The following is a 20,672-nucleotide window of genomic DNA, read 5'->3' as shown; positions in this document are numbered from 1 at the left end:
GAAATTATGTCTTTAATTTTGAAGGACACATTGGAAACCAGGATTTTTCAGATCTTGCGATATCCATGCCTAACATTTATAGTCTTATAATACAGACATATGAACTAAATGTTTTACATTAATCTGTCCCACATCCTACAGTATAGCACACTGTATATGCAGTTAATCGCTCCCCTGTTTTTCTACTCTTTGTATCTGGCCATTTTCCCATCACTGACTTCATCAGCTCCAATGTCATTGCAGACGCATCTTCGGCAGCGAGACCGGAACGTCAATACTCCCAAAACGACGCGCACACTGACTTTGCTCAGACTTACAAAGTAGCATTACATTTGGTGTGAGGCTAAAAGGTTGTTTAGATGAATTACAGCGTCTAGCATTCCCAGCACGTAGCTGACAGCTATGTGTTTCTCAAAAGAGAAAAAGGGAAGGGTAAAAAAATGTAAGTTAAGGAACCAGAGGGGAGAAAATAGAGCACGTCAATTGGCTGGGAAAATGAGAAAGTTTGTCCCTGACGCCCCTGTCAGAATGAACGATTAAGATATCTAATATGATGTTTAAAGCTGTGGGGCAGGCGAACTGATAACGGCTCGATAAGGCCCCTCTCTTCGCTCATCCTCGCACGCTAATTAGCTTCTTGCATCTTTTCTGTTGGGGCGGATGGGGGTGCAGGAGGGGGTGCAGGAGGGGTATCTATTTAAAAAGCTTTTGAAGGAAGAAACGGGCACCTGCATCAATCATAATTATTTTACTCTTACTAAAATTAGCAAGAGACGAGGAACATGGTCTCCTTCAGAAAGAAGCAACGCAGAAAGAATGAGTGTAGGGGAGAGACAGAACGAAAGAGGGATGAGGTGAATCGATAAATATCACTCTGGCTGATTGGACCTAATTAGAGACACAGAGAGGCATTCTGGACGAGACTGGCTGGAATTGAGTTGGCCAAGTTGTCAGAGCCAATTAGGCCACGGTATTATTGCAGCAGAGAGAAAACACACAGATTAGATTAAGTTTTGTGTGCTTGCGTGTGGGGGAATGTGTGTGTCTGTGCGTATCACAATGAGGATGCTTCCAGGGAAACATAGCCAGGTGAATGCAACCATCCTCCTGCGGTGTGATAAACTATCATACAACAATAATAATAATCTCTTGCAGCTTATCACACTCACATGGGCACGCATCAACCCAACACTGCAGCTGTCAGCTGCTGGGTGCGCAGCTGTGTAGATCTCCCAAACACACACTTTTACCGGGAACTTTGACTTATTGTGGCTTCAACTGTGCTTGCATTTCTGAATATGCTTGTATGCGTGACTGTGTGTTGTGCGCACGTCTGTACACGAGTTCTGTGCTAGTGTTTGATTCTGATGATTGCGGCTAAAAGTAATCACTTAATATCACGATGGGATCCTCAGAGTTTCCACTAACGCTGCTACAGTAAATCTGAAGGAGGATGAGTCCCAAGTTCAGCCAACTAAGCAGCACACAGCTCAGGTTTTGGCAGCAGGTAACATTTGTGTGTGAAAATATTGCTTTACAATCTTGTGTTTTAGGTGGAACAGAGGAGTTTGTTGGTTCAGCCTGACAAGTGGAGGCAAATTTAGACAATTATTCCCAAATCCTCAAGCTGTTTTGGATTGTCTGGTGCAATGTAGCATGGTAGCACAACTCTGCCTTCAGCCTTCTACGTTTTTAAAAAGAAGATTTAGATCTTGGGGAAATCTCAAAGCAGAAACAGCAGTATGATTAAAAAAAAAAGGGGGGGGGGGGGCATGCTAGTGTCTCTCAATGGAAAAACTTCAGACAACAGAACAGATGCAAAGATGGCTTTATTTGTGATGCTGCCTGTGGCAACGCTGCCACAAGCACTGTTTAAATCATGAAAGTCTGAAGGACTTTCTCATTTTTACCCTTTTTATTTTATTTTATTTTTATTTATATATATTTTTTCATTTCTTAGAGCCTCACTGAAGGCATCAAAACTATGAATTAACACATATTGAATTATGTAGGCAACAAAAAAAAAAAACTCAAAGCATGTTTTATATTTTATATTTCCAACATAGCCAACCTTAGCTTTTATTATTTTCATTTATTTATTTATTACTGCTTTGCACACTCTTGTGATTCTCTCGATGAGCTTCATGAGGTCGTCACCTGAAATGGTTTTCCAACAGTCTTGAAGGAGTTCCCAGAGATGCTGCATCTCATCCCAAACCATCTCAGTTGAGTTTAGGTCAGGTGACTGTGGAGGGACCATGAATCTAGAGACCATCTGTTCACCTTTTCTGCATCGCACAAAGACTAAAGATGTCAAACTTGGACTCATCAGACCAAAGCACAGATTTCCACTGGTCTAATGTCCACTCCTTGTGTTTCTTGGCCCAGACAAATATTTTCTGTTTGTTGTTTTTCCTTATTAGTGGTTTCTTAGCAGCTATTTGACCATAAAGGCCTGAATGGCACAGTCTACTCTGAACAGTTGATGTGTCTGCTACTCGAACTCTGTGTAGCATTTATCAGGGCTCTAATCTCAGGCGCTGTTAACTTGTGATTTCTGAGACTGGTGACTCAGATGAATTTATCCTCAGCAGCAGAGGTGACTCTTGGTCTTCCTTTCCCAGGGGGGGTTTCCTCATGTAAGCCAGTTTCATATAGTGCTTGATGGTTTTTGCGACACTGTCGTTTCTCTTTACTTAGCTGATTGGTTCTTGCCATAATATAAGTTCTAACAGTTGTCAAATAGGGCTGTCAGCTGTGTACAAACCTGACTTGTGCACAACACAACTGACGGTCCCAACCCCATTAAGAAGGCAAGAAATTCCACAAATGAACCCTGGCACACCTCCGTCCATCCATTGTCGGGATGAGAAAATTATTTTACTGTTACTATTCATGACCATTACTATTACTGTTGCATTATTTATCATTTATCATTATCATTTCATTAGAGCATTTATTGAAACTGTTGATGTTACATTAAAGTCTGTATTTCAGGTGTTAGCTGAACCACATAATAATCTTTCATTGCAGGTGCAGCTGTAATCATGTTATACACATATTGCATTTTTGTGCTAATTACAGAGTTGAAGCTCAGTTGATAATGGTCGGAAGCTTCGGTCAGCGTGAGTTTGATCGATCAATTGGAATACCTACTGGGCTAATGAAAGACTGCATACATGCTTACAATTTACCACATATTATATAGGAATATAATAAAGGCCTGTGTGCCCTCATGTTGCATTGGAGTCTGCCTGGTAACACATGACTCAAACGGAGTCAGGCAGTATGCTTCTGAAATGTCTTTGTTTGTCGAGTAAGGTTATGCACTGAGGTCAGGACACACACAGGGTGCCTGCGCACATACATATGTGTACTAGGGTTTGCTCAAAACTGCAAGTTGTACCTGCATACGTGACAGTTTAATTCCACAGATAAGTGAAGTGAAAAAACAGGAAGCATCTGGCGATAGTGGAGGAACAAAGGAAGGAACTGATCTTTTTTAGAATATGTCCAAGGATCTCTGGAAACTTACTGGAACTTATGCTTGTTGATTATCTGCTTGTGACGCACTATTTTCGTATATATATGACACCCCATGTATTGTTCGAAGAAGATCGATGCTGTTTGAGATCGTGCTCGGCTTCCCATATATATATATGTGTTTTAATAAAATCATCGTTTGACTTACTATGGACCTCCAGTCGTTTGTCTCATACCTCAAATCAAGAATCAGGACACCATCTTCTTCCGCTCTCAGGGGCAGCAGTCTAAGCAGAGAAGCCCAGACCTCCCTCTCCCCAGCCACCTCCTCTAGCTTGTCCAGGAAAGCACCAAGGTGTTCCCAGGTCAGCCGAGAGATATAATCTCCCCAGCGCATCCTGGGTCTGCCCCAGAGCCTCCTCCTCCCAGTGGGACATGCCTCACCCAGGAGGCGCCCAGGAGCCATCCTTGTCAGATGCCTGAACCACCTCAACTGACTCCTTTCAATGTTGAGGAGCAGCGGCTCTACTCTGAGTCCCTCCCGGATGGCTGAACTTCTCACCCTATTTCTAAGGGAGAGGCCAGCCACCCTCATTTCCGCCACTTGTATCCGCGATTTCGTTCTTTCGGTCACTACCAACAGCTCGTGACCATAGGTGAGGGTAGGGGCGTAGATCGACCAGTAAATCAAGAGCTTCACTTTTACACTCAGCTCTCTCTTCCCCGCAACGGACCAGTACAGCATCCGCATCACTGCAGCTGCAGCACCAGTCCATCTGTCGGTCTCCCGCTCCCTTCTCCCGCAACTTGTGACCCGGAGTGGGCACTCCACCCAACGGATGTATAAGGATCGAATGGCCCGTAGCTATGGGGTGTTTGGCCCATTGCTACGTCTTTTAAGTTAGTTAAAACTTAAATTGAATTGGCTAGATGCTGATATACCACAATCACAACTTTACTGACATCTGAATGCATGAACATATGACAGAGAGGGTGAGAACGTGCTGACTTAGGTGCTTCTCTGGCTGCAGGATGTTTAAAAATGAACTTGCTTGACAGTATTTTGTATTTGACTAATTTAAACTACCATAACAGTTACCCTCAAGCCTAAAACTGATGTTACTGTGACCAGTGGCAACACCAGACAGGAAAAAAGGTTCATAATTTGCAGTTTGGTATAAAAAATGAGATGTGAGCAATGTTTTAGAGATTGGAGTCACCCATTGGAATATACAGAAGCAAGGGTTTTGTCAGCTCTTGCTAGGTCATGTTTTGGTCATGTCAAACAAAATGTGGACTACAATGAACTCTACCATAATTACACAGGCTAATTCAGAGTAATTCAAATACGAAGAACATGGACTTGAATCATAAGGCAGCTGAATTTAATTTTAATTACCTTGTGCTTGTAGCCACAGGTCCAGCATGTCACAAAAAGGCTGATTACAGATCCACTGAACAGACCCGCACAGCAGCAGGCTTTCTCTGATGATTTATTAATAAAAAAAACAGCAAGAGATGGGAGCTAGTGAGGGGGTACCAGGGAAACTCTGCAGGTCCTCAGATTTGCACAGGCGATTAGAGAGAAATGGGCAAAATGTGGTTAAATTAACTGTCTTACTTGAGAAAGAAAGAAAGAAAGAAAGAAAGAAAGAAAGAAAGAAAGAAAGAAAGAAAGGTGGTTTGAGGTACTGGGGGAAAGTTCTTCAGAGATTTCAGAGATGTTTGGGTCCGAGAGTGGGCAGGCTGGTGAGCAGGTGAGTCATTACTTGGCTGGCAAATGACTAGAAGAAGAGAAGAGAGGCGAAGATGCTCACAGCAAACATTTAAAAGTTCTGGAAATACTTCAGCCCAGAGTTCACCATATGGCAATGACAATCTGGCAGGGGACCACTGAAACTTCCAACCTTCATATGTGCAATGTGCTTGACTGAGGAATGAGAAGCAGGTGTGGAAAGGTCTTACCCCGGGAAAGCACATCCCAGTAATCTCAAGTAACCTCAGGTAACAGACGCATCTCAACATTAACTGCTTGGAGAAGATGGCATACATCAGGCCTTCGTGATGGACCTGATGCAAACAAACTACTACAGAGCCAATTAGAAGGGGAGCATATATCTGTGATTGATGAAGTTCTGCATCAGATAACCTAGCCTTCACAATTTCCTGCTCAAAACCCAACTGACATAGTCTGGAAAGCAGAGTGGATAGCCAGCATATGCTACAGGCATAATGCAGCAAAGCATTATGCCTCGATGCTGGAAAACTATTCTAGTTGGGTAGCTCATAACGCAGCTAAGAGAATAAAATTATCAGTTATGAACAGTGTTGGGACGTTATTAAGTAACGCGTTACAGTAACTACGTTATCACTGTGGTAACGAGCACGGTAACTAGTTATTATGCCAAAACCAGGAACGCGTTACTCGTTACTGGGATTTACAGCTGCCTCTTCTTCTCTCATTCTCTCCCCTCCCTCTCCTGTTTCTACTTCAATCATTTAACTGATCAATGATCAGCTGATCGGCTTTTCTCTCTTGTTTGTTTATCGCCCACTTTGCACCAGAAAGAGGAAACCAGCGGATGTCGCGCTAAACAACAGCAGCACGTTTAAGCTTGATCAGCTGTTGTTAGAATTTATTTAATATTGATTTCTAGTATCAGCTGATGTTCATGATGTCGGTTTGGTTATCTGGTGAGAAGGAAACATGAAGATGAAACCAGGAGATGTCCTTACTGAATCATCAGAGCTGAGCAGGTGATGGAGAAACAGGTTTACCTTTTAGGTCACATGAATGAGTTGAAGGGAAGTTATGAACTGTTTCTGAGAAATAACACCAGGATCCTTTTCTAAGTAGCTGACAGCTGGTAACTGTGCAGGGGCGGGTCTAGCAAAGTTTTGCCAGGGGAGCCAGGTAGGGCATTAACAGGGAGAGGGGGGCACAAAGAAATACTTTTCTTTCTTATTCTCATTTAAAATGTCTCGCTTTTAATAAATATTATCTGAATCTTACAACAAACAATTGATAGATATACATATATATACCATATATACCATCAAGACAGTGAACATCACTGTCACAACATGTTTGTTTTCATTCAAAGGCTTTATGATTTTTCCTATAATGGTGGGCTGGTCTCTAGTCAAAATGCCCGGGCTGATTTTTTGTCCCAGTCCAGCCCTGTATGCAGCTCATCTGCAGTCTGTTACCTACATCTTCCTATTCAGAAGGCAGAATTTCTGAGTTCTGAGTACAATCAAAAGCACCACGACTGCAGTTTTTGTGTTGGATGTAAAAAGCACACATGACGCTGTGACGTAGGCTAGAATCATGGCAGCAGTCAATGACTGTCCAGGCGTGGGATTTCTCTCGTGGAAATATGCACATTATCTTTTCCTTTCTATTGGTAGGTGGCACAGTGCACTTGTGGCAAGTAAGCAAGCTAGAAGACTGGCAAAGTTATGGAAGCAACACATTAACAAGAGAATTCTGAGTAAAACCAAAGTTACTTTCCCTAGTAACTAGTTACTTTGAAAGTAAAGAGTAACTTGAAGTAACTGAGTTACTTTTGATGGAAGTAACTAGTAATGTAACTAAGTTACTAATTTAAAGTAACTTACCCAACACTGGTTATGAAATACTTTTATTAACAGTGATGGCTACTTAAGAAAGAAATCTGGAAATGATCAAGTACTTGTTCACTACTGAGTTCTGTGCCAATCATTACAAAAGTGAATAATATCTCTCTTGTGAAAAAATGTTTGGTGGTATTATCTACACTGTTATTAGCATTTATTCAAAATAGCTTTTAATGGCACCTACTGTGCAACGTTTCCTGTTGTGTGAGCGGGATCCCCACCACACTGCCAAAACTACTAATTAATATTTTATTTGTGGAGATGTGACCAGCGAGTGGTTGGAGAATTTTCCATCATTTGGGTAAATCTAGACTGGGTCAGGCTGTGGGTGAGTTACACAGAAAAAGGTTTTAATAACCAAAATAATTTTGGGAAACAGGCAAGAAGTCCAAAATAATGGCTGTGAGTTTCTTTAGTGCCCTAGAAGGCAGTCATATTAGGTTTTGGGGTTTTTTGTTTTTTTAATGGGACTTTTGAATTAATGGAAATTTTACCTTCAAGATTTTATCTTTAAGAATTCATTTTTTATCATTACAAGAACTAAAACACAAGATTTTTATTTATTTACTTTTTTAAAACTTTGTACAGCACAGTCAACCTGTGTTTTTTTTTAAAATATGCTTATAAATAAATAAATTTAACTCATTGTTATTAGATTACTCCATAGGAATTCCAAAAGAAATCAGCACTCTAAATATCATTATTAACATATTAACCCTCCTTCAGTATATTGGAGCCCGTTCTCACTCCCGAGGCGTAACATGCCGACGTTTTGTCATGTCCCGCGGCGTTCCTGAGGAACGCGAAAGGAGACCTTCGGCGTTCTTATGGTACGCGGCGGGTTATGGCTGAAATCCAGTGCAATGACGCTCCCGCGGTAATAGACGTTCCAGCCCTGTATTCCAGCCCTAAACCTAACCTTATCCCTAGCCCTAACCATAACCTTTTTCCTGACCTTAACCATGACTTTAATTATGTTAAATAGCGTGTTTCTAAGCGATTTGAAGAAAAAGAGCGAACATGTGTAGATTGAGTCCATACGGTTCTCATATTTCCTCATTTTTCCGAGGTCGTCATTCAGGAACGTGGTGGGTAGCCGAAAACGTAATATGTTGACGATTTGTCACCTAGCGTAAAATGTTACGCTTTGGGAGTGAGAACGTGTTGGATATTCATAGCTCATTAATGGCTGCGCATTTATGTTTTCCAGGCCAGAAGTCATGCAGCACAGGAAGACCAAACTATGAACAGAAAGTCTGTTTGACTGAAAAAAAGCTTGATTTAAAAAAGAAGAAGAAGAAAAGAACTACTTAGCACAGTCTGATAGTTAGCACAGTTTGGACTTGGCTGGACCACACAGGGTTTGGTGGAAGGAGAAGTAAAGTGTGAGTCTTTGGTGGTTCAGTCGCTCATCTACCCTGTTCCTAACCCTCTGCCCCTGCCTCCTCTTTGGATCATGTATTCCCTGCTCACCGTATCTGTCAACTCTACATCAGTGTCTGCTTCTTTGTTCTTTTCCTCTTCATCTGCTTCCACCACTATTCTCCCTCGACCCTGCCTCATCCCGTTCCTCCTCACTTGAAGCCTAATCTCATAAACTGAAATCTAAGCTCTAACATAGGAAAATGAGCATAAACATGAATAAATTCTTTAGTCTGAATATTCATGTTTTTATTTCTTGTTTTTCTTTAGTGAAGTTAAAGGTGCCGTTGTTGTTTGGTTACAACATGTTAGTTTCACTGTAGTGCAGCATTTGACAATTAAAAGCTACACTTTAGCTATTAGCTTCTCACGCTCAAAGTAGGATTGTTTTTACTTGAATTCTTAAATCTCTCCCTGCATCTATTCTCTTATGATGTTAGTTACACCTCCCTGCTTCTCTTCCTCAGTCCTTGTTAGGACTGTTGTTCCTTCTGCCTTTTTCTATGCCTCCTGCTAGCAACAGCAGCTCCTTTTTACTGTGAATGCTCATTATTAGTTGTTGCTATTTGTTCCTACTATTAATGGTGACGCTGCAGCGGCAGCCCCGACAGCTGGCATTGAATAATATTTCCATTACATTTTGCTGCATCTATGTCAAGTTCCTTTTTCTATTTCTATTTCTTAGCATCTCAGCTCCAATGTTTCCCTTTTTTTTGCCCATCTTTATCACCCACTTCTTCCACACTGAACTCTGTTAAGATCTGCGTTTCTGAGTTTGCTTATATTTCCAGTTTATGTTTTGTCTGTTAGGTTGCTCTTGTGCTCTGTGTGAGAGTCTGTTGTATTATCTGTGTTCTTCTCCCTTGCACTCTGTGTGTCCCTCACTCTCCACGTCTTAGTCGTGTCTCGTTTCTTTCCCCTGTTCCTCTGCTTTGTCTCCCTGTTTGTTTATCCCCATTGCTGTGCTGTTTCCTGTTTTAGTCTGACACTCTTTCTGTGTTCAGTGTGTTCAGTTTTGCTTCCCTGTCTCTTTATGTATAATTCATTCCGGCTGTGTTTCTGCTGTTCCCACTTCCCTCGTTACCCTCACATGTGTGTATGGTGTCTGTTTTTCTTGTGTCTCTTGTCGGGTCTTCTGCTTTCCTCGCTTCATGTTCCGAATTTCCGTGTTCCATGTTCAGTATTAAGTAGTTAAGTTCCCGTTCCTGTTTTCCCTCTTGTTTTTATTTTCGTTCAGCCTTTAATAACCCTGTCGTCTTTTGTTAAAACCACTCTTTGTCACGGCTGGGGCGGCAGTCGTGTGGAGGTGAGGAAGGAGGATCCAAACGCAGACAGTGGCGGAGGTGCAAGTGGGTTTTATTTACAGTGCACAATAACCAAGGTGTGGGCAGAACTGAACATAAACCTAAACTGGAAAAGCTAATACAAAAGGAGGACATGGAGCGAGGAGCAGAGAGACGCGGAGAAACACGGAATAACATTACATACACGGCAGATACACAGAGAAACACAGACGACGCGACGAGAAGCACAGGCAGACACAAACTATAAATACACACACCAGGTAATCAGGAAATGGCACACAGGAGGGGACACAGCTGGAACTAATGGGCATAACGAGACACAGACCTACAAAGTAAAACAGGAAACTCACAGACTGTTTTACAACACAAAACTCGGGGACCTGTACAGAGCACAGAGGGAGACACAGGTAGGGAAAATAAACACGACAACCAAACCCCAAGAACTAATACAAAATCAGAATAGACTAGAAAATAATAATCATAAACTCAAAGCGCTGGGTCACCGACCCAGGACCATGACACTCTTCCCTTCAAGTGTCCACATTTGGGTCCTCATCCTCTCTCCTCACAATCTGCCATTGCAGATTGTTACAGTATGTTTGTAGTATCCAGATCATCTTTCCCCGTGGGCAGTGGCTGAAAAGAAGCATGCCGGCAAAGGGTACACAGTTTGGTACGTTCCTGGTCCCAGTATGCTGGGCCATTACCAACCTGGCTAAAGAACTTTTCCACCAGTCTCCATCCACCATCCCTGCAAAAGGAAGATCACACTGCCAGCTCCCCAGATTCGACGTCGCCACTCAGCTCACCCGCCTCAACACAGCTGTTCTGCCCACCGGGGGTCCCGCTGGCCGGACTGCCAGAGGTTCTGCCATCCAGCCCACCAGCTCCCTCCTCCTGAAGGAAGCATTGCTCCTACCCTCAGCACGCCATCCCTCAGCTAGACTCCTGTGGACTCACCCAAGCACAATTGTTTTATCAGTTCCTGGGAATAACGGTCACATCGGCATCCAGTCACAGGCCATTCTGCGTCCCAGCACAGCCTTGCCGTGGCGAGGGAATCAGACTCCGCCTTTCCTGTGCATTCTGTTGCTGAGGGGCTAAGCCCAGCGATAATAAATCCTGTGATTACTGTCAATAAAAGGCAACAGTACTGACTCAGCAGGGGTTGAGCTAAGGACTTCGGATTTGTCTGAAAATAAAGTGTCAATGTTTTTGGAATCTGTGGGTAAAGAGAAAGCAGTTGATTTTTCTAAGCCAGCAGCTGCTTACAGTTTTGGTCCTGCCTTTGCCAGTTTGGTTGATCCCAAACACTGTAGTAAGAAATGTTTTGTTTCAGACTTGAAAGAAACTCATCATTCCAAGCCATATGTTCCTCACCAGGCGAGTCATGGGTTTCAATGAATACGACTGTCACGAACTGTAACCAAGGTACTCTGAGAAAGGTCTGCCCCATTGGTGCTAATTCTGTGTGTGCTGGTTCAGTTCACTGTGTTCAGCCGGCCATTTCAAACATCATTTCAGTGCTTATGGAAGTTTTTTGTGTTCCTGCACTGGCCCCGCCTGAGGCTCAATATAGTGGCCAGACATGTGCTCATTCCAGTACCAAGCCACTAAGATACAACCAATTCTAAACTCGCTTTTAGGTTCTGAACCTGAAATAAAAGTGACTGGTGATCCCGCTGAGACAACTAACTTTTGTGGCCCTTTGTCGGTACCTGTAAAGAAAAGAAGTTGCTTTTCCTAAAGACTGTTTGGCTCTCCAGACTGTTTGGTCTAGGGCTGTCACTTCAAACCATCCCTGAAGTGCCTCCACTTCCTTTTTCCACTCCCAGGGCAAAGTGGACCCAGCCTTCCCTTGCACCCATTTCTGTTCCCCAGGTGAGGTTGGCTAAGTTCCAGCCTATCCCTGCCAACTTACCAATGGCTTTTATGGGGGTGGCTAGGGCTCAGTGGGTCCCTCTCTCAGTTCCCAGGCCAGCTGTCATCCCATCCACTTGGGTGGAGGTGCTATAGGTTCAGCAGGTGCCTGCACCTGCTACTGTGTCCATTAGGGGCTCAGCTGAGCCTGCCCAGCCTCCTGAAGCAAAGCCAGTGGGTCTATCTCGACCTGAACCCAAGGGGCATGAAGCAGCGGAGCCTGCTGCGAGCGCTGCGCTGCCTCAGCCAGAGGTCTTCACACTGTCTGGCCCAGCCACGTCTCAGCCAGAGGTCGTTGAGTTGTCTGTTCCTGCTCAGCCCAAGTCAGAGGTCAGCACACCTGCTAGGCCTGCCACGCCACATCCTGCACCCTCCAGGCATACCACACCCCTCATACACCTGCCAGGGCTGCCACTCCACATCCTAGACTGCCAGGCCTGCCATGCCACGTCCTGCACCACCTGTACCAGCCCTGCAGTAAATAGAAGTGGATACCATACAGTAGCTGAAGAAAAGATCTGACAAGCTACCCTTAATTCATGTTGATTATCAGAGCACTTGAGGTGACTGATTGGAAGACATAATATCCTACAAAATATTTAATTGACAATTTTTGTTTTTCTAAATTAATTATAAAGTGTCTTATTTACATTAATTAAAATATAGGAACTTACCAGCCATCCCGGCCTCTTTGAGAAACACAGTGAATGAAAAGAACAGAAATTGGTATTTCTGTATTATATTGTACACTTTGTATGAAAAAAGGTCATGCCCACTTTGTTCATAAACGCTTCTGGGAAAATTGGTTTCAATTGTTTATGTGGAATGGTGTTTTCACTAAGCTTATTTCACGTTTTCATTACCTAATAGTGAGATCTACTCTTACCTATGGCAGTTTATGAAGGGCAAAAGTCCCAGTTGCTGATGTGGCTCCTTTGAAATATTAATTGCCAACCACTGGTCTGATTGGACTGCGTCTGATATGTTTCACAGATAATGTCTACACATTTCCACTTTCTATGGGGATTTACATGACATGCTAAATAGTTAGACTCTAGGTAAAGGATTGGGTGTCATTAGTCACAAATAGATGGCATGAAATGATATATGAACAGAAAGTCTGTTATAATAACAGCTAAATGACTTTAGGAAATCTGCGTATTATTCATACACTGTTTTATGACACCAGGCTGCAAAAGTTATCCGAGACACATTTGTAGATCCATCATTTTCTCTGCGTGCATTGGATTGCACAGACATACACTGCAGGTCCTAAAGCACACAGTATTTATTTAAACTAGTGTGTGTTTGGGAATTTAACACTCAACTTTCCATTTATAAAAGGCGAGCAATTGTTTCTTGTTTTTAAGTAGCACAGAAGGACTTTACATCAACTAATCAGTTATATGATGGCCACAGACACACTCTAAACAGCAAAAAGTGCAAATACACGGCTTGGCGAAAGAAAAACCTGAAAAATTTCTATTTCTGTCTGGTGTTGACACAGCGTGCACACATTTGGAGTGTGAAGAAGCTCCAGCCGGTTTGCTCTGCTGGCACTGCCTGTGGAAACGGCTGTCTCTTGGAGCAAGTCTCCGATCAAAGGGGATCAATTCCTCTGACCTTGTTTGAATCAAAGCGATGGACCTGTTCAGCTCTGCCTCAGCCTCCCATTTAGATGAGGCCTCATACACAAGGCAAACAGTGGTAATGATGATGAAGAATCAATAAGTGATTATGAGGCTTTAAGCCATATTGTTAGGAGATAGAGTCGGGTTGTGCAGGGAGAAGATTGGAACGAGGGAGCTGAAAGTGCCTGAAATAATACACACAAACACACACACACACATACACATGCACAGAAATTACCATGCAAAACCATGTTTGCGAAAACACACAATACAGCCAATATTCACACATATTCGCACAAGGACAAAAACTGTCAATATTCACAAGCACACACACACATTACTTACATTTAAACAGGGCAGTAAACACGCACACACACACACATACAGCTGGTTAACAATCAGTCTCTATCTTCAACTCCATTGCTAATGACCAGCCCAGCAGAAACTCTTGCAACCAAATCCTTGCATTTTTATTAAAGTGCATATTATCTTCTATATGTATAAGACCTGAACTAATCTTTGTAAATTCTCTTTTTTTCACTTTTAATTATTGTGAAACCTATTAATTCTCCATATTAATATGCAAAGAGCTTTCTAGATTCAGTATACATCACTGAAAGTAATTATGGATGAGAGTTTTTCTTTTTGTTTTTTTCCCAAATGCCTAACAACTTAAATCCTCCCACTATGGTGCAGTGTGGTAGGAAGACGAACACTGCCCTCTTCAGCTCGTCTACATCAGCTCCGGGGGGGCAGCTGGCATCCAGCCTGCTGTCATTTTCACTCGGCAATAATCCATCTGAACATTTCAATATTGCTCTGTCTGTTTCTTTTGTCTCGCACACGATCTGCTTTCTCCCTGCTGCATTTGAATGTTTTCCTTTTTATCTTGTCATCTCAAAACAAATATTTCCCCACCACATCTGAGCACTATTAAATGGTAGAAAATGTCCTAAAATGAGACAGATTTTCTCTCTGTTTGAGAGGATAAGTATCTTTTTCCCCCCACCTCTCAAGGCAGAGTTGAGACGAACAGGCAGTGGAACTTCACAAAGGATAAACAGAGAGGACAGCACAATAGAAAGTCAGTTGTGAAGGTCATGCGTGGTTAATGCATTTAGATTCTTAATTTCAGCCCTTTGCCAAACCTCACTGACACGAGCCCACACCACTTAATTTAGGAATGATCGAGGGCAAAGACACACAGTTGTGTGCACGCTGTAGCGCTCTACGTTTCTCCCATTTTGCTCTTTTCTGGAAACGAACACAGAAACAGTCACTCTGAGAATCAGTCAGTGCTTTTCTGTGAGGTAAGGGGTTTTTTTCTTTTTCAGTAGTTTCACACCACTGTTCATTACCCTCATGACAGCTGCAAGATTACTGTGATGTTTCTTTCCCCCAAGATATATAAGGAAAGGCTGTTCCAAGACACAGGGAGATCATTTTAACAGTTGAAGAAATTTTGCTCATTAAAAGATAATGTAACTTATTTCAAAACAGTGACTTACAATGTTCAGTGCTTATGGAAGTTTTCAAAGCACTCTGGAAATCTTTTTTCTTGTTCTTCCATCTTTGCTAAATTATAGTTATGTATTATCTAAAGCTTAGAATAGCTTTTAAAAGGTCGTAATCATGCGCACTCAACTTTATTCATTGTTTAAAATTCGTTGCTCACTGTGCTACTTTTATTCATCTGATAATTGGTGGTTAGTTTTATATATAACTATATATAGTGGGGATATATTTGTTGGTATACTACCTTAGATATAGTTATAGTTTGAACTCCAAACAGACACCAAAGAATAAAACTGCCACTGTAGAAATAATAAGAACATCTAGCAGTTTTTTTATGAACGGCGATGGGGGGAAAAAAATTGCAATTATTTAACATTTGCAAAGTCACTTTTCTTTGGATTATTTTGATGATAAAAGTTGTTGCATTTCTTCTGCCAGCTAACCACAGGCGAATGTGGGGCTGCTCATAGCATTGGCGAACCTGCTGCTGCTAATCGCTGCTGCTGGAAAGGACTGTTGGAGGGCAGGAACACGCAGGCTGTTGGCACCAGGCTGCACTACTGACAAACTCTAAGACAATGTTATTGAACGTCACATGTCTTGTGTTACTATTTGCAGTTTCATAACTTTTCCTTTGGTTAAGAAAGGATCTAAAGAGGCACTTACCTCATTGGTCTTTGTGGAAAGTGTGTTGGACTACATGGATAACCTGCCAGGCACACGTGATGTTGTTTTGCTCTTGTTTCAGGATCTTTGCAGGCATAAAAGAAAAAAGAAAAAGGAGCCTTTACTGCTCGTGAAGCTCGGGTACAGTTACAACAGCTGCTCTGGCAAAGTTCCAGAATAGATGTTACAAAGGCTCCAACAACATTAAAGTCATTAGTTGTTAGCAGGGATCTCCTGCTATGTGACTTTTTCCTCTCTTTTTCTCACAGTTGACATGATAGTGATGCGATTAGCATTGGTGGGGATGTGCGTGTTGACTTTGGCCTCTGTCCCGATCATGATACCCCGCTTGAAGTGCACTACACTGATTCCTGGTGTGCCAGATCGGCGCAGGCTGCTGCAGGTCTCTGGCACCCTCTGTCTGTTTGGAGGCTAGTACTGCAGACACTCTGCTCTTGAAAAACACTCCTAATCAGATCCAGCCAGAAGCAGTTTGAGTTAGTTTTCTCTTCTGATAGTCTGAACTATAGTGTTTTGATAGTGTTTCTCTCGGGTGATTGTGGTACAAGGAGCCTGTTGTGGCATGGAGCGGATATTTACACCAAATACAGACAGGAAGTAGGTGTCATCACACGGTCACACTATAGGATTTTATCAGGGTTTTCAACTTTAACAATCACTTGCATTACAAGTGTAAATGTACATAACGCCCACACTTTGGAGATGCACCTACGGATCCTGTAAAATCATAAAGCTGACAGTTTCGTCTACTGAGGATTGCCTCATTCCCCTATTCTGCCAATACTGCCATTCACAAAGGCCGAGAATATCATCTATCATTACAAACAGTTCTCCCATCTTAAAAACTACAGCATATATTGCACTAAATATAAAAGTGCCCAAAAACGTCACTTTTTGGGCACTACACTAACAAATGCATCTCTTTGACTTGAGCTCACGCTGTAATAGGAGCATTGTGAATTATTAAACTGGTCCTCAGCTCCTGGGTCTGTGTCATTCCCAGTGTGCTTTGCTGCCAGACACAAAGTGAAGCTCACAGACAGACCTGCCAAGTCAAGCTAAAAGAACTTGAAAGCGCTTTGGTCCAGTTAGAGACTGAGCTCGCAGGCGGATGAATTCACAGAAAAAGGTTTCATAGAGGCTCAGAATACCAGCCGGTAGCATGAGTTTAATGGTGCTAACAAACGATTGTTTAAGAAATCCAGACTCAAGGTGGTGTTCCTTTGAATCAGCGGTTTCCATTTTTCCTTGCACATCCTGAATTTATGATAACGCCATCACTGAAAGAAATGGGGAGGATCATAGAAAAAACTTTTTTTTCAATCCCGTAAGGCATATTCAAACATTTATAGTCTACTTTATCTGCTGATTGATTGGTGGCCTTGCAGAGGCCTTGAACAACATCTCAGCTTGGACTCTCGTAGTGGTTGATGGTGGGAAGTGTGGTATTGCTGTCTGACTTCACCCATAGTCATATACTTATATCAGAGACTCCCTTAACCAGAAAACAACATTTCATCTTCACACTACAACGACAAGACTTAAATTGAACCCTGGAGAAACCATGGGGTCAAATTTGACCCCATGGTTTCTCCAGGGTTAAAGATGCAAGCCTTATTGTGATTAACAACCTCTTCATCAGCGCTCTACAACTGTTGTTGAACACCCCGCTGCTGCTCAGTCAAGTATTGATATCCACTTTTATCTTCTTCCTCGGTATGAATGGTGAGGCTCACGATGAAAACATGTTTTATTGTTGCAATGATGTTTGCAGTTAGGCAGTTAAAGAGATAGTTTCCATTTTCACATTCCTGAATTACCACATTTTTCAAGTCCCAATCAAACACATGTGTGAGGCACCATCCATCATTCAGAGTGGGGAAAACGCATTCCTGTGTTTACTATAATTCTTTGGTTATTACTGCAAACATCAGTTCACTGGGTTCATCATGTAACCTCTGTATTGTGCTTAAATTAATAAGTAGGCCAGTGAAGATTTATGTCAGATAAGCAGCAGACAATAAGTCATCTCATAAACTTAGCAGAAAAATGCCAAACACGCACAGTTATACACGTGTTTATTGTGAGTTTTATGAACGTGCTATAACTCACATAAAACTGCTCCTGTACATACACAGCTGAGGCAAATGTTTCTGTGTGTTTTTGCATGTTGTGAATGGGATGCAGACCGCACAGCCGCAGGTAGCGTTGGTGCATCCGTAAATGCCAGGCACGTGTTAGATTTCACGTTCTGCTCTCACCACTTCTCTCCTCAGTGTGTGTTTTACCTCAAACTGCACTATTCTGGGTCCGTACACAAGCTCATGATCCAGCTGTCGTTCTGCAGCTTTAACAAAAGAATGTCATCTTTTACGAGCCTCTCACTGCTTAAGAGGTTCAGTTGTTCTGCATTGTTCTTGTTGTTGTAGCATGTCGTTTTACACATGCACAAGTTTGTTCAAAAAAGTTAATTTCCTACTTAATAACAACCTCACATCCATGCATGTGTGGAAGGTTTATGGCCAATTCAACCCTATGAGGTCATCATTGAGCCAACGTGAAAGTTGCGGGAAAAAAAGTCATTTTTAGCAAAAAATATTTTTAGCAAATGTTTACAACTTCTTACAAAAGTACTGGTTGTGTAGGTAATTCCCCCAATCATAATGGTTTGAATGATTTAACTTTTATCTTGGGAACTGCAAGGCTCAAAGTTGTGGGATACAGCAGATAGTCAGGTGTCTTTCAAAATATCACTTTGGCTTTTTGGAGTGACTGAGCTGAACTTCTCTGTCACAACTGCTGACAGCAGCTTTAGGGAGAATTTGAAAAAAATATCTGACTATCAGTAGAGTCCAAGAAGTTTCTTCTTTTGGTGAGAGAAAGTTTTGTATTCTATTAGCTCTTAGTATTTAGTATTCTAAATAAGTTGTCTTTGTTTTGCACTTAAACTTGTCAAGTTTATGGATTACGTTGCTAACAAAGCTTGCTAAAGTTAGCTGATAGTTAAACTGAATTTTGGTCCCAATATATATGGAGTATAGTTTACTACTAGTATTTTAATCAGAGAAGGTATTAGACTCCTTGAAATCCATGCTTACAGAACTGGACATAAAATAAATTGTTTTGATAATTGGTACTTTTATATTGAAATGTAAAGGTATCATATTATTCTGAATGACTGCAATTGTATGAAAAATCCTCTTTGTAACAATTTCTTCTGTTAAACAGTTATCTCATATTCTGTTTGAGGCCAATTAAGGATCTCTGCCTAAACAAAGTTATTTAATTTAATTAAACCTAATCAAACCTTGACTTTAACATTGTTAGATCACAAGAGTTGGATATTTAATTTTTCAGCAGTGGATTGTATTGGACATCTCCACAGTCTTCTCTATGGAAAATTGGTTTTAACTGGTGTGTTAAGTTAGAAAAATGCTTTTGTTCTTAACAAAAATCAGATCAAGGTATTGTTGATTTACCTTTTCTTTCATCGGATTTATATTTTTCAGTCTTTTCTGCCAAGAGTTTCCTCTTTTTATCCCATGCAGCTTGGCAAGAAAACAAGATTGACCAAAACATGAACAAAAGCTATTACACAGTTTAGCCTCTGTTACCTCTGTGAATGACTTCACTGGTCACAAGTAACATTCAAAGCCAGTAGAAGAACTGCAGATCAGGTGGAGGTTGGGATCAGTGTTGCCAACTCCTCAGTAAGGAAAATCGCTATTGGCTGTCCTAAAAGTCGCTAGAAGTCGCTAAATGACGTCATCACCTAATTTGCATAATTGGTCATGCTAATGTAATTGTAACCTACGTTGTTGGAGAGAGAAATAACATCGTGGAAGAGACATAAAGTGAGTAAAAAACGTCCTAAATGCATTTAGAGTTTATTTAGAACTACAAATTAAATTTCTTTTAGCAATTAGTGTTTTTTGTAATTTCACAATTCCAACCCTGCTCCTTTACCCGGGCTTGGACCGGCAAAAGTGACCCGAAATAGGCACTGTGGTGGAGTTACTTTGTGTGTGTGTGTTTATAAGTAGTTTTAAACCTTGTGATCCACAAAACAGCATAACAGTAAAAGAAGAACTGACTGCGTTACAGCACCCGCTGCTTGTTGAGAGTACAAGCGATATGCGCTTTCACGTTTTTTTTTTAGCGACTTTTTTTAGAAAAAAAGTTGCTAGGGGGTCTGAAAACTCGCTAAATATAGCGACAAAGTCGCTAAGTTGGCAACACTGGTTGGGATGGTGGATGGGCATGAAGCACACAGGATTTAATGTTGTCTGATCACCACCATTACATTCACAGATTGACTTTTTATTATTAACGACCAAAAAAGCGTAACAATTTTTCAGTACTGAAAACCATAATCTTTCTATAAGTTTACCGTACCATGCTGGCTCCTTGCAGATACTCCATCATCCAGATAATGACTGATTGTTAGACCTCTCTGCATTGAATCATACTTGTTATTAACCTCTGTCTCTCTTCCACAGCATGTCTTTATCCTGTCTTCCTTCTCTGTCCCCAACCGGTCGCAGCAGATGGCCCCGCCCCTCCCTGAGCCTGGTTCTGCTGGAGGTTTCTTCCTGTTAAAAGGGAGTTTTTCCTTCCCACTGTCACCAAAGTGCTTGCTCATAGGGGGTCATATGATTGTTGGGTTTTTGTCTGTATGTATTATTGAGCCTTGAGGGGACTGTTGTTGGGATTTGGCGCTGTATAAATGACATTGAATTGAATTGAATTGAATTGAATTGAATTGAATTGTTAGCGTTCCTGTCTGGTGATTTGGTTGAAAGAGACAAACTTTATCCAAAACCATTTGGATGCTAACCCAGAGAGCCAAAATCTTGCATGAGCTTTAGCTAAACTTCACCGGGTCTGTTTCTCCAAAATCATAACTGTGAAGTTTGTACCTTCTGTTTACGAAAACACTTAATCTTCATAGAAAGCAAAATCAAAATAAACAACAAAAAAACCCCAGAACAATTAGTAATGTTTACAGACATGTGCATATCGTATTAAAATAGTACTTGAAAAAGCACGACCCTCGCTCTTATCCTGTTTA

This window comes from Neolamprologus brichardi, chromosome 5 (assembly GCF_056152115.1).
Source record: "Neolamprologus brichardi isolate AB-2024 chromosome 5, ASM5615211v1, whole genome shotgun sequence".
NCBI classification, from domain to species: Eukaryota; Metazoa; Chordata; class Actinopteri; order Cichliformes; family Cichlidae; genus Neolamprologus; species Neolamprologus brichardi.
Note: the sequence above shows the minus strand (reverse complement) of the source record.